This window comes from Synchiropus splendidus, chromosome 14 (assembly GCF_027744825.2).
Source record: "Synchiropus splendidus isolate RoL2022-P1 chromosome 14, RoL_Sspl_1.0, whole genome shotgun sequence".
Lineage (NCBI taxonomy): Eukaryota > Metazoa > Chordata > Actinopteri > Syngnathiformes > Callionymidae > Synchiropus > Synchiropus splendidus.
The window spans coordinates 15040780-15054086 of NC_071347.1; positions in this window are offsets into that span (position 1 = coordinate 15040780).

A 13307-nucleotide genomic window follows, 5' to 3' on the forward strand; every position below is an offset into this window, starting at 1 on the left:
GCCCTGCAACAGTTCAGACTCTTTAAAAAGTAATTTAAACTAGAACCAAGCTTAGGTGGAACATTTGCACTGATGTGTTCACAGTTTCGAAAACCGTCAATCACATTGTTAGTTTGTGTGACTAGTATCAGATACATCACTTGAGATCAAGCTCATTCTGTGTCAACAAAGTAGAATACACATTCACAAACAAATGCTAATACACCTTGGATTTAACACTAAATGTCATTATTATGTTTAAGCGTAAGTGCAACACAAAGGCAAAAATAGTTGTGTAATATTGTCTCTATTTTTCTACTTGTGCTTATGAGTTTTTTGTCTTGCTGTCGTGCAATATTCAGTGACATCTACCGGTGTGAATGGAGACTGCACTTTTCAAGCCCCAGCTGTTCAATTAAATCCCCTATTTAAAATGGTTCTGTTGTTTGACTGAACACATACCTGCAGCTTTCTTTCAATAAACCCAGGATGACACCGGCCACTGCGCGTCGGCTTCAACGGGAAATGATGTGTAAAATCATCCGCGATCATAAACGGTCGCTCCGTGTGACACACGCTTGTGTGAGAAAAACGAAGCTAATGGACTGAGGCTGGGATTGGTAAGTCTGTCACCATAGCGATGACTCCACACGAAGGAAAGACCTGGAGGGGGGAAAGACATAATCTCACATATTCACAGGATTCCGGTAACTTTATCGTCGTCCGAGGACACGCCGCAGCTACTTTTATAACTCCATACATGCGGCAACACTCCCCGCGGACGGTGAGTTCAGAGGGACTATGTGGACACTTGATAGCTGCAAAGGTTAGAAAAAGGTCGGAATTAGAGAGCGCTTAATTTAATACGACGGTTTTTACTCATGACGATCCAGATTACAATCCAGATTATGTTCCCAATGTATCATCTTACCTTTGAACCAAATGAAAGACTCATTATTAGATTCACCGAGCAGTTTTTTACACACTTACACAGGAAAAGTGTGTAACGTTCAGTGACATCTAGTGGAGTGTTTCTATACTGCAATTGAATAGACAAACGTTGAATTCTCATGTAAGAGAACTCCATCTGTTCTGATGTCAGATTTCCCATCTTGCTGGGTCACAGGTCACTGACACTGGAGAAGTGTGGACAGTTTGTTGGTTCACCATAAAACTCAGTCAGTTTTAGAATAGTTTGGGTTTCTGTTAAGCCATGGTCTATCTGTGGACCAGTACACCGTCACTATCATGGCATGTCTCAGCCAAGGGTCTAAGCATGTGACCCCATCTTCCTCAAAGACTTCGCATTGAGGGGTGTTTCTGCTGCAGCTTTCTCTTTGAAGAAGCTAGCGCCACACTGAGTCTCCAAGTGATGACAGGTTCTGTGTGCGAGCACAGCATGATGCACTGTTTCCTCTGGACACTCCGGTTTCCTCCCACCGTCTAAAAACATACAGCGCTAGATCAAAGGCACCAGAAGATCCGTAGGGGTGAGTGTATCTGGTTGTCTGTCTATAACAGGTGATGGACTGGTGACTTGTCCCTGCCTCTAACCCGATGTAGCTGGGACAGCGCGCAGCCCATCTGTAGATGACTAGATTGGAGTTCAAAGGTTAGTGGCCCCGGGGCCATATTTGGCTCCGTAAACCACACAAGACACAAGGGCTTGACAATAACAACCAAGGTACAAGCTATTATCCATGTTTACATTTATAAAAATATAAGCATGAAATTGTATCGAGGCGGACATTTATAACACACACAAGTAGAAACAGTCATCTCCTCTGATTCTTCAATAAAACTCAGTTTTGCGTCTCGCCAGAGTAGCTACAGGTCAGTTTATCTCTCTACTTTCGCCACCAATTAGAAGCGGAATTTTACCCATAAATGATATTTATAGTCACGATTAAGGCACTGATCTCTCACACTTCATATTTTAAGGTGATTTACAGCTTTCCCATACTGTACACTGCCGCAGTGTTCGCTCATAATGTAAGCCGGGCTGTTAAAGCTGGGTGTGACTCCAGGAAAAGTTTGGATGAGTTTCAGAACTGGCCTGACTTCTGCTCATGAAAGGAATGATTGGAAAATGAATAATTATTCCATGTGCCTGTGGTTCTTTTTATATATAGCTGAGCAAAGGTGCATGATAAGATATTACACAGCTCTTCCTGACTACAAGAAATGTCACATTTTTGAACAAAATTGAACAGAAAATGCTGGTGAAAATGTGGGAAAACAATGAACACACTTGAGTTAAAGGATATCGACTGATACAGAGAAATGCCCATTGGTAAGAATGTTCGAAATGATATCAGCTAAAACAAGAATCTGCTTCTAGTATCAAGGGACGCAATGATAAGGAGCTGTAGCTTGGAGCCATGAAGACAACAAGAATGATGGAAATCTGATAAAGCACAGGGTAATAGTCATGTAGGACTGATGCTGTTCAACAGGGTCAGTTGTTTGACAGTAATATCTTACACATTCCATCCGACATGTAGAAGCAGTGGCTCTAATCCACATGTCTGATGGATGCCGAGCTACCGATGAAACCCCAATCGGAAAAGATTCTAATACAGTTCAACAGACAACGGCTCACAGATGCCTAACACCAGGCTCACACCAAAAGCGGTCGTGGTTTTAGGAAAGTCCGGTGCAACGCACCATGCGGTGACTGCAGTTTTATGTCTGCCATCGGGAGGCGCCGCGCATCATCACATTAGAGTTGCAACGCCTCGATACTGATGACGAATCTCAAGACCAAAACAAGCAAAGTGACACTGTCTTCGTGGAGGTTATTGATCGTAAGTAAAGCGCAATTCAAAGTCACCGAATCGTGCTTTACTTTGAAATTTTGCCGGAAGCCAATGGAAATCAGTGCTATCTTGGCTCGTCTCGTGGTATTCATTCTAGTTTTCATGCGGCACGCACAAAGAGGATTAAAAATCATTCATAAACCTCTGCATGATTTTTATCTATGGGAGGAAACTAGAGCGCCCTAACAGGCACACAAGTTTAGTTGCCACTGGTTGAACAGTAAATTCAGATTTTAGTGGTAACATTGGAGTTTATCAGGTCATTTGAAGACATGTAGAATTTAACATGGCGAGATAAAGTGACACCATGAAGCCATCCTGACCTTGAATTTTTTAAATCATACACTGCATTGCTCACAGCTCGAGGTGAAAAAAAAATCACCATAAACCAAGTCAGAGTTAGACAGGAAAAAAAAAAGTGGTTTTCATCAAGCTAATTGCCCGTTTGTGAAACTTTTCTAGCGGCGGAGGCTTTTTCTTAATCATAAATAGAGCCCTTGTTTCCCAGAGGGATTCGCTATTCTAATTTACAATTGAACTAAAGACCACAGCTATCAATCTTTCACAGACACTTTACTTCTGCCCCCCCTTTCTCACTTGTAATTGTGGCGACATAACCGTAAACAACAAAGCAAGAAGCTGCCTTGACGGATCCGCAGAACTGACAGCGCTGATCCAGCCGAGCCGCCCCACCAGCGCCGCGATCTGAGCGCGTGCAAACGTATTAATGACCTGTTTTATATTCAAATCATTTATCCGGAAAGAAAATGATTTGGCTTGCCGCAACTATTACCAAACCATCGCAAGATTATTAAAGCCTAATACAAATTTAAACAGACATGGCGCTAATAGTTATTGACGGGGTTTAAAATTTCTAAGTTCCCTCAGCATATGTAGCTGCTCAATTATTTAGCTAACTACTGTCATTATTTCAGCAGCGCTCTCGGGATTTCAATCAATTCGTCCGATGGAAATGTCAAAAGGTTTTTGTAGGAACGACAATGAAATGTTAGGTCATTTACTTCCCAACACATTAACATGGATCCCTGAGGAGTAATACATTATTCTAATTAATAAATAAATTACTCACCAATTTATTAGCTGTCTAAGGTTTATATGTTGAAGATTAAAAAAAATGTATTTCAGAACTTTGCCGAACATTTCACCAATGGCTGGCTAGATTTAGCTAAACATACGAAGTTTATAAGTTAATACATGTTTATAATTTATACCCTTCAATAAAGCATTTATAGAGAGCAAAAAAAAAAAAAGAAGCACGGGTGCTGGACCTGGCAGCCAAGAGTGCGACCAGCTGTGGTGCACTTTAAGAAATACACGTTAATCTGATGGCTTGTGGCCCGAAAACTCGCTCATTGCCAGTTGTCCCACTTTCAAGAGACACTAACCACTGCAAGCATCCAAGCAGAGAGGGCCTGGTTCAGGTGGTCATAATGTTACGGCTTACTAGTCACAAGAGCTCCGGCACTTTTCCAACTCCCCTGCGGAGTTATCTCAAAAAAGAAGTGTTTATTTTCTGAGCGTGTCGGTAAATAACTGGTTCTTTGCTCTGGAACGCTCGCGATGCCTTCACTGAACCGCGTCCGCCGACTCATGACACGTTTGCAGTGTCACCGCTGCCACTGAGATGCCTGTAATGATGAGTCTTTTCGCTGATGAGTTAATGCAAAAACTCTCAATGTCATCAGCAAAGATACGAAGGAAGAAAGCGCTGCATTGTGCGCGTAATGACGGGCTCCCTGGCTGCCCCAGATGTCACGGGTCAGCCATGTTAAGAATGTGTGTGCCCAATCATCCGCTGATCCTTATCTGCTGGGCCGGCAGCTACCCATGACATGGGCCCGATCAGGGGTGCTGATGAATGGACAAAGAGGCCCTTGGATTGTCCACGCAGTCAAATGACTGCTTTTCTACTAAATCATGATGACATGAACGATCAATACACCAATTACGGAACAAGATATGAAAAATGCACAGGACTTTAACAGAATGTACGTTTAAGGGAGGCAAAAAATACACTGTAGTACAAGTCCTGTTTGATGTTTCAGGAGGGAATTCACTTTCTACTGTGTTAGCATTTGCTTATGTGGGTTAAAATGAAAGAAAAAGTAAAAAACTAATGGAAGTTTTCCCTGAGATTTCTCAATCCCACTCTGTGCGAGGTACAAATGCCAAGACGGTGAACTCTCACCAAATGCAGGGCTGTTTTTTTGCCGTGTGAAAAATAGAAATCTTACACTGAGCGCCACCTAGAATTTTTTTTCCCGGGGAACACTGCGTGCACACTTTGACAGGACTTTCTACTGTTGAAACATGGGTTGGCAGGAGAGTCACAGAAAGCCATCAGGTGAAAGGCTGACGCTAACCTTCAATTGATACTAGACACCAGTCATTCCAAGGCGTCAAATCACGACTCTCTACAAGTGACTTTTGTGTTCATTGTCAAAGTCAGCCGTTGACGCACAGGGGTTTCAATAGCGGAAAGTTCTTCTTCAGTGGGTGGGATTGACACCAAGTGAGATGATCAAAAGCTCTCTAGACTAAATGCGTGGCTGTCACTTGATAGATATAGCACCTTAGTTGGCTCTCCCCGCACTGTCAGTGACACACTGTCGAAGACTACATGACTGAAATGCAAGGTTATTTGAGGCACTTAATATGCCAAGTGGCAGAGCGAAAGAAGTGGCATCCCATGGCAATCCCTAATTTCCATGTGTCTTATTCTCAAGAAATCGTGATGATATGAAACACAATTTTTCAAATCATTTTGGAAATGGGGTCCAAAATCCACATTAGTCTAAATCAATATAAATATTGAAAACATATTTATCAGGACAGGTTGGCGGATACCAAAGACGTATGGCGAACAGGTCAAGGAACCTGGCTGCCTCTGGTATGGATCATGGCTTTGAGTTCACAAGCGGTATCTTGCTCCTCCCATTCCTCTACCTTTCTCTTGTCATAATATGTTTAGAATGAAATGAGATATATCATCAGGATTGTATCTTGTGAGATCTCGGTCTTATCCCGAATGAGGCCAATTCACGTGCCAATACCTTAAATAATATTAGGTCTAGGTCATGTTGTGCTTCTGTCTCCCCTAACTTTCCCCAAAAGACCAATTCCAATAGGCTTCCCAATATCTTGGCTTGTTCAAGTCTGTCTTTGTAAATATATAGAGTAAATATATATGTGATATAGTGACCTAACATTGGGCATCATGGCATCTAAAGGGTGAACACTTTAGGCTTCTAGCTGAAGACCTTTAGTTTCGCACCGACTGGAAGCAACCTAACCAGTGAGAAGTGTCCCAAGAGCTGGGCCAAAAAACTGGATCAAAAGCATTTCCTATTTGATGTCATTTTACTTGAAGAGCTAGACTCACGTCCTTCTTTATTTTGTCTTGTTAAACAGCAACTCTGGGTGAAACCAATTGTTGGTTGTTTCGGATCAGGCAGGACAACGTCCCCTGACACAAATGCCAATGCGATACATGACAAATTGGGCTCTGAGATGGTTTGGTTCACCACAATGCGGTGAAATATAAAAGGTGGTTGAGGAGATAAATCCCAGCTGTCACTGACATCATAAAACCTGACAAATTGTAATAACGGGCCGCGTAATCGACACCACTGTCACCCTCATCGCTCCAGCTCTCCCCGGCGGAGCCCCAGTGTCAGATTTAAGTCGGCAGCCAGGTTTACACACAAAGAACCACCCGGTCTGCCGGCATCGCTCTCGTTCTACACTATCTGAAATCAAACGCTCTATTCCACTCCCAGCGTTCCATATAGAGTCCGGCCCTAATGTGGGAATATCTGTAATCCTGACAAAGGGATGCTGACATTTACACCCTTCACAGATGAAGGAGACCGGACCTGGAGTCCTCTGGTGGTTTAGTGCCCGGCTCACTACACTGGGTGGATAGATAATGACACTTTATTACGGGGACATTATGACAGGTAGGTCTCAATGATGAAAAGGAAGCACGGACAGCTGTGGGACAGGTGACCGAGCGTGTTAACAAATATGGCAAATGGCTATTATGGGAGTCATGAATTCAGAAGAAGCCCCGGGGAAACACGGAGAGAATGGCTGGTCTCGTCTGAGGGATGTCAAAAGAGGTTCATGGAAGTCGACTGAACTGTAGTGACCTTGTTTCCCACAGAGTACAGCAGGCAGCGATTAGGGATCTTACTTCATTATTTTCCGGGGATCCTGCCGTCACTTCAGCGACACGTTCACGAGTCAATTTTTTTAATATAAAAGTGAGTAACGGCAACAAGCCAAGGCTTTATCATGCTAGTTATTGCAGCGCTGTTCATGAGCAAACATGCGATCGATAAAGAAATATGACGCCTATCTGAGGAACATTTGCTGTATTACATTACATTACTGCACACAGGCTGATAATCCGAGCCTGGGAAGCCAAGCAAAGACTTTTCTGTTAGCTGCTATATTACGCTAACATGTTGTTGACAGCACCCACGGTAAAGCTGCAATACATACAGAGGTCCGTCTGTGACCCTGAATTGTCAGCAGGTGTAAGTTCGCGTGTGGGAAACATGAAAGAGGAATCAGTGAATGAATGAAAGAATGAATCTTGTTTGTTTGGATCTCACAGCTTCCAGTGTTGCTGTATTTTCAAGCCACCAAAACAGGATATGGAATTATGAGGTGGCCTTTAGGACCCATGTGAAGCGAAAGACTCAGGGGCCAAATCTGGTCTCTCAGGTCAGTTTTTTGGGCCCATAAGAACATAAACTGCGTGTCTCATAGAATGACATTGAAAGTACAGATCAAGTGCAAATTACATTTCCCCTTTTTTTACAGTGTAACACCCCTGCAGTAATTTCATCACTAATTTTCTACTGCTTTTTCTCATAATGTGGTCGATCAGAGCTGCGGTCTATCCCAGCTACATAGGGAGAGAGGCAGGGAACACCCTGTACAGGTCACCTGTCAGTCACAGGACACAGACAAACCTCTTTTCTAAAGAGATTTTCTGTTCTCACAGCTGTGAGAATAGAAAAGAGATTCGAGGTGGATTCATTACTGTATTTACCGTAATTTCCGGACACTACTTTTTTCTCGCGGTCAGAACCCTGCGGCTTATACAATGGCGTGGCTGATATACGGGTTTTTACAGGCTGAAATCGGATGCGATGAAACAGACGAAATCCAAGGCTTTTAATTTACCCTTAAAGGTCTCAAAATACGCTATTTTCGCCCGTGTGTCCGCAGCTTTGGCAACAGAGCCGATCCCCTGGAGATGTGGAATCGAGAAGCAGCAGCTGAGACCAGCTGTGGTGTCGGAACTTCAGACAAAATGCATTTTGAGTGCTTTAATGTGAATAAAATTGTGAGGAGTTCATGATTCAGTTCAAGTTCAGAACATTGCACAGTTTGTTTCATGAGTCAGTCTCGATGCCGGAGCCCGTTTTTAAGCCGGGTGCGCCACAGTACCCGCGGCTTGTAGGCGGCTGCGACTTATGTGAACAAGATCTAGTTTCCTTCTTAAATTTAGTGTGTGCAGCTAATATTCCGGTGCACCCTATAGTTCTGTAATTACGGTAATCGGAAGATTGTTTAATAGAAAGTGGCCTTCAGTTTGTAGAGTGTTATATTCGCAAAATAAAAGTACTAGAACGCTTACCAAACAATGAATGAATTGGTGATATAAGAAAAAGATGATGAAAATCTGAACCAAATCAAAAACTGCTATGGTAAAGACTGAATAATTTGGATGTAAAAAAAATGAAGGCATAAGACCTGCATAGAAGAAGAGTAAAAATCCAATCCCTTTGCTGGGGTCAGGTGGCGGCCTGTATATCGATACTGCTGGTAGGAGCTGGCCGCGTGTCCGGTCCCTTTGTCACGGCGCCAAGCGTTTACCCAATGAGATCAGTTTGGGTGGCTGTAAATCCTATAACATGAGCTAAGCCCTTTTGACTTCACAGACAAGGTAATGACATTAGCTAATGTATGAACAATGAAATACCTCAGAGTTCTTTCCGCGGGAAAGGCACACATGCAATTTGTTCAAGATCCTGCCTCTCTGTTTAGAATTCTCAGCCTCTCTCGTTCAGATTAGCTCATCGTATTCATCCTCATACGTTTAATAAGAATGCAGAGGAGGAAAAGAGGGTTCTATCACCACTGTATTAATGCTGAAGCAGAATGTGGCGGTAGGTGCAGCTAGCAACTCAGGCGACTCCCCAATACAGCAAAAGAAAATCCAGCTTTTCAAAAATATGTAACGCCGCGCTATCAGCATCGTTCCACACAGCTGAACCTGGATGGCTGAACTCTTCACACCGGGGAGTTGTTGCAGTCATGACACGGAGTTCACGGCCAAAGGTGAAGGCAGTTAAATCGATCAGGCCTTGTGCTCGGCTAATTTTTTGTCACAACGGGGCTCTTAGATGAGACACACAGCATGGACATCAAAGTTAAGTCGGAAAAATTGTCCAGACTGAAGGAGGATATGTTTAGGTTCCTATTTATATCAAGTACAAGCAGCTGAACTATAAAGATTATTACACACAACAGCACCGTGTTTCAGCCTCCGCTCATCTTCAGTTTCTTCTTCCGTTCGTGTCCACAGTTGAAATTTGATGTGTCTCTCAGTTGTTCACAATCACATTTCATTGAAAATTATTTTATAAAGCCACAGAGTCTTGAGAATGCCAGTCAATTCAAAATAAATAAATAACTAGAGAGGAACTGAACCAAAAGTCAGGATCAAAAGAACATTGGCAGCTTCACGCCACTCAGTCTCATTCCAGAAACAACAGTCAAACTCTTCAAAATGTTGTTTATGAAGTAAACTGTTGGCAAAACCTTCCTGATCACAGACCAGAGCGTTAGAAAGTCTTGCATGGCAGCCACTTTCGGGCCGTCCAAAGGTTTTTATTAGACATTGGTATAAACAAACCGTGGCTCTTCATCGGAGGTTTGAAAGATGCTCACGGGTCTGAGTTTGGTTTCCCTTCAGAGTCGGAAAAACTCAAATCAAGTTGAAGACGTCAAAGATTCAAAGGTTCCAGTCCATTACACGGACCAGAGAGACATGCGCACATTCACTCCAAGGTCCCAATGGTTGACTGAAACTAGAAGATAGTAACCCTCGCATGCTCATTTCAAGCAGAGCACAGAGGATCTTGACTTGAACAGTCCATATCATACTTTATGTTTTCTTTAGCTGAGTCGATAATAGCTCATAAGGGAAGCTCACCAGAGGAAATATGTTGCATTTCCCTTTTTTTGTGACTGTTTTTACATTTTTTTTCTTTAAAACTGAATCAAACTCCGTGTGGCCACACATGCAGAAATACACAAACATCGGCAGCTTTGTTCATGCTGGCTGCTTGCTTGACAGACAGACCTCCTTCATGAAGAGGATGTTGACTAAAGTACTATTTTTGTGTTGCCATTCCCACTCACTTCACCTTACAGTACTTCACAACGTTTCCACTTGAACCTGATGAATTCCTGTCACTGAGATTCCGATTAAATGTACATGATTTTCAGTAACTCTGGCATGTCAAGGAGCGACAACTGTGAAGTTGTTTACATTTAAAAGCCACTCATTTTAGTCCTATTTTCTATCTTACAGGGCATAAAAGTACTGTACAAACCATACAGGACATGAAAACGATGGAGAGTCTATAAGGCAAAATAAAGTAATAAAACAATCCATTAAAATAGTTGACTCAAAATGTCAATGTTGCATAAAAAAAAAAAAAAAAAAAATTGTTTTCTTTTTACAATAGGATGAAAGAATATTGCTGTTCTTGGCCTGCTGGAGGAAACCAGAGTGTGAAAATAATCCTTGACTGCAGTGAGTGGGGAGTGAAAATCTAATCTTATAAACTGTGCTCCATTACAAAGCCGTTCTGTTGTTGCAGCCATCTGAAACTCCACGGTCTTTGTGAGCCTCCCTCATGTTCAGGCAACAATTTGAGAAAATAATCAGGTAAAGTTCAAAGCCCAACCACAGGTCTCTCTGACAGTGAACCCCCCGACCTCCGGAGTTTTCACTACTGACCCCGCCAGTGAGAAACGCCTTTGGTAATTTGGCTCAAATGAAGGTGTGTCACGATCAAAACACACTGCTTGAGCGTGAATAGCTGTGCGTTGGCCCCATGCTGCTCCCTGACCAGATGTGCGCAGCGTTTTTTTTTTTTTTTTTTATTACAAAGAGGAGGAGAAGCCGATAGTTGCAGGTGCAAAGGCTGAGGTGGGGTCCGTCTTTGCCGGCCCTCATAAAGGGGATATCCATTGCCGAGGTTTAATCAGAGCCACGGGCGCGGGATGGGATTCATCGCTCTTTGATGGAGAGCACTGTTATGAAGATGGACAGTCACTTTGCTCTCTAAGTGAAACCATCGTTTAGCCTCAATTCGCTGAGAAAAGCTCCATTTGTTATCCACAGGGGAGTGCAGCTGGGGTGGTTATGCTAGGTGGAGGCCTCATGCATTTTCCACACAATTACGTTGCATAGGCTCACATTTATATCAGCGGAGAGAAGTGACCATGCCGGAGCCGATGTGACGCCCAGATTAGACCCTGAATATTCTCTCCTTTAGCCGTTTCAGGAAGGAGCGGACCTGATGCAAGGTGACCCCTGAATCACTGTAGCTCGCATTTCACATTTTCATATACATTTTTAGAAAGTGTCGACAGGTAATCTTTGGTTACGGGAGCTAGAAACTCCTCATCTGGCAGCTGATATTGCAGTGTAGATCAGCAGCGTTCACAACTAGTGGGGCCAAACGTCAACAGTTAGCCCAGTGCTCATGTTGGAGTTGAGACTTCAAGTCAGGATTTCGGATTTCAGAGGCAGAGCAATAGGCCAGCGCTAAAAACAGCGGTGGATGCTGACTCTTATTTTTTCTTATTCTTATTTTTGTATTGTTGAGTTGTGGTTTATCTTTGGTCGCTAGCAGAGTTAGCATCTGTTGCAACTTTTGAACCGAGAAAGCATGAATCCGATCCGAGCTGTTTGTTTATGCTTGGAATTGAAAGTCGGGAATAATGTCACAGCCGAGTTCAACGTGTTCCACTTATCGAAGTCGAAAATGCAGATAATAACGTCCAAGCAACGTATTCTCACACGTGCCTTGTCCGAAACAAGCAACTTCTTGATAAATACACTCATTGTTTGCAACTAGAAAACCCACAGGATGAAGAGGAAACATAACAATAATATCCCACTAGTGGACACATTTTGTACCTACACCATATTTAAGTGATTCAAAACTACTTCCAGTTCACAGTTTGGGGAAGCCATCTTGGATTGTGTATTTGGGTAGGCGAGGATTCTCCAGCTTTCCACCGTGACCACGTAGTGTAAAACTAGAGGACTACTGAGACTCCACTGCTATCCACTGATCCACCATGGCAGATGACTGAGCTTTGGCATTGCTTCTTGGAGATAGATTCTTATTTAACGGCAGGAAACAAAGAGCAGTCACATTGCACAAAAGGGAATCAACCTCCCCCTTTGGGACCCAGGTACGCACTATAACAGCATCAAAGTTTTTTCACGTAGCTTCAGAACATGCTGAATAAAGATGCAGTAAAGGTCGGATACCAGTTTCTACATTTCCCCTCCCCTAACATGCAAAATTGTGAGTAAAAGCTCAAATTTTTATCGACTAAAAAGCATTTTGCTATTGCTTGATGCTTGGCGAAATCCTTCATACATTTTCTCAAAACTTGCATTCAGACCAAATGCGACATAAAGGTACTTTTTCTTGCGTTCACATAAAAACCAGAAATTAAAGTGACTCCATCCTGCCTCTAAATTTGCGTTAAAAAAGGTAAAAAAAGTCAGTCTTCTGGGGGCGGGTCTGAAGTTACTGGAAACTCAAGATGGCAGATCAGGGAGTGTGGAAGTGTGGAAATATATTAAATGCAAAAAAGACAAGGTCACAACCTTCTCTGGGCTCATCAGGTCTTTCAGGTCCATCGACGGAGTTCGTCTAGTTGATGGATTTTCTTCCATCTGTGCACCACAAGGTGTCGCTGGAGTTCGGATAGTTTGCTTGAAACATGCTGAACCTGTGGCTTTGTCACCCTGAACATGCTCCACCATTTACTCCCGTGTTGTCACGTGGTTGTTTGTCGCTCATGATCATGCCTCTACATTGACTTTACATATACAAGTAACATCCGACTTACGACCTGCTCGACTTACATCCACCCGTACTTACGACCACGGCCAGCAGATGCTTTTTTTTTTATTCAATGTCTGGCACCGCAGCACGTAGCAGCCCGGCAACACGTACGGCAGTTACGGCAGCACAGTATTCCAGCATCTCACTCTCACACTGCCATCTACCACTACACTAGTTCCTATAACCTTCCCGTCTGCTATTTTGAATGGCTTTCCAGTTACGTCCAATCTGACTTACAACCGGTTGGCTGAAACCGATCCCGGTTGTAAGTCGGATGTTAATTGTAAATCAGTTGCTTTTTTTGTAC